The following is a 969-nucleotide window of genomic DNA, read 5'->3' on the forward strand; positions in this document are numbered from 1 at the left end:
TCTATGGGTCCATCGTAATTAGTTCCACTTCGTAGTGTTATCGCGTTCGCATGTCCTTTAGGATTGGGTTGTGGTTGAGCAGGAAACGTGCCAGTAGGGGCAGCAGTAGGTGCTTGTTGTTGAGCTACTTGTGAGATTTGAGTTTCTAACATTTTGTTATGCGTAGCTAAAGCATCTACTTTGTTCGATAGTTGTTTTAGTTGCTCGCTATTGTGGATGTTTTGATTCAGGAAGTCTTTATTGGTTTGTTGTTGGGAAGCTATGAAGTTCTCCATCATGATTTCTAGGTTTGACTTCCTAGGGGTGTTTTGAGCAGCTACAGGCGCTTTTTGGTAGCCAGGTGGTACAGCAGGTGCTTGTCCAGGCGCGTACAACGCATTGTTGTTCTTATAAGAAAAGTTCGGGTGGTTTTTCCATCCAGGGTTGTACGTGTTAGAATAAGGGTTTCCTTGAGCGTAATTTACTTGATCAGATGGGACTCCAGTCAAGAGTTGGCATTCAGCAACTACATGCCCAGTCAATCCACAAATCTCGCAGTTAGGTGCTACAGCGGCAGCGGTGGCTGAAGGAGTGATGGTCAAATTCTCGATCTTTTGAGTTAAAGCGTCTACTTTAGCGTTAACGCGGTCTATACCACTAATTTCGTACATTCCTCCTTTGGTTTGGGCTTTCTCTAGAGCGGCGCGTTCTCCTCCCCATTGGTAATGGTTTTGTGCCATGTTCTCTATGAGTTTGTATGCTTCATCATGGGGTTTGTCCATTAATGCTCCGCCAGCAGCGGCATCTATAGTCATTTTAGTGTTATATAAGAGACCACCATAGAAGGTATGGATGATCAGCCATGGTTCGAGTCCATGATGAGGGCATATTCTAAGCATGTCCTTGTAACGTTCCCAAGCTTCGAAAAGCGATTCGTTATCTTTCTGGGTAAATCCGTTGATTTGACCTCTAAGCATAGCAGTTTTGCTA

At 44.4% G+C, this 969-nt stretch overlaps 1 non-coding gene across 1 annotated transcript; it reads left to right on the forward strand.

Moving 5' to 3' along the window:
* The first annotated feature begins 849 nt into the window (after positions 1-849).
* On the forward strand, positions 850-956 carry LOC131630307 (small nucleolar RNA R71). The gene has a single exon (XR_009292300.1). It is a non-coding gene; the product is annotated as a small nucleolar RNA R71 (small nucleolar RNA).
* The last annotated feature ends 13 nt before the right edge of the window (positions 957-969 follow it).

Source organism: Vicia villosa, unplaced genomic scaffold (assembly GCF_029867415.1).
Source record: "Vicia villosa cultivar HV-30 ecotype Madison, WI unplaced genomic scaffold, Vvil1.0 ctg.000666F_1_1, whole genome shotgun sequence".
Taxonomy (NCBI): domain Eukaryota; kingdom Viridiplantae; phylum Streptophyta; class Magnoliopsida; order Fabales; family Fabaceae; genus Vicia; species Vicia villosa.